Source organism: Nanorana parkeri, unplaced genomic scaffold (assembly GCF_000935625.1).
Source record: "Nanorana parkeri isolate BGI_ZX_2015 unplaced genomic scaffold, ASM93562v1 scaffold2423, whole genome shotgun sequence".
Classification (NCBI taxonomy): Eukaryota; Metazoa; Chordata; class Amphibia; order Anura; family Dicroglossidae; genus Nanorana; species Nanorana parkeri.
The window spans coordinates 23,312-24,168 of NW_017308691.1; the positions used below are offsets into that span (position 1 = coordinate 23,312).

At 51.0% G+C, this 857-nt stretch overlaps 1 pseudogene; it reads left to right on the plus strand.

Moving 5' to 3' along the window:
• The window catches only part of LOC108801656, a 148,440-nt pseudogene that overhangs the window by 20,208 nt on the left and 127,375 nt on the right, over positions 1–857 (plus strand).

The following is an 857-nucleotide window of genomic DNA, read 5'->3' on the forward strand; positions in this document are numbered from 1 at the left end:
GGTCCAGATCTGTGTCACGATGCTTGAGTCAGACCTCCGGTCAGATATTTCCTATGCTCCAGTATTGTGTCATGTGACCCCTCCAGGTATATATTCCCTCTCACAGAGGTCACAGGGTTCCCCCTGACGATGCCTTCACCTGATTTGCTCTCCAGAAGGACGGCGCCATCTTTGTTCTAGACTTTTATCGATCAGCTGCAATGTCTGACTGCTTGTTGTGTTGAATCTGATTTGGGGAAGAGAGCAGAACGAAAGTGAAGTGAAGGAATGAGAATGTAAATAGCAGGAAACGTCTTGTAGATACGGCCTCGTGTTACCCCTCTAGTAATAGATTCTTCTCATGCCAGAAGATCACGCCAGCGCTTTGGTGTGGGACTTATTACTGCTGCGTGCACGCAGCCATTGTTCTGTCTCTGCTCCCTTAGGGTTCCTCCCTGGGATCCCACCACCGATGGGCAGATCTCAGCATGTGTGGGCCAATAGCACCCGGTGACTTTCAGGCCATTAACTGCTATCATTGGAATCCGGGGCTCATTGGATGCCTGTCATTGGAAGAACCTCATCCCCGGGGACCAAATCTGACTCCTCAATGCTACTCCAGTGTGTCCACTCTTGGTGGAAGTCTTTGGGTTTCCACATTGGGGGGTGGGGGTGGAAGTGTTTGGGTTTCCTCATTTGGGTGGTGGGGGTGGAAGTGTTTAGGTTTCCTCATTGGGGGGTGGAAGTGTTTAGGTTTCCTCATTGGGGGGTGGAAGTGTTTGGGTTTCCTCATTTGGGTGGGGGGGGTGGAAGTGTTTAGGTTTCCTCATTGGGGGGTGGAAGTGTTTAGGTTTCCTCATTGGGGGGTGGAAGTGTTT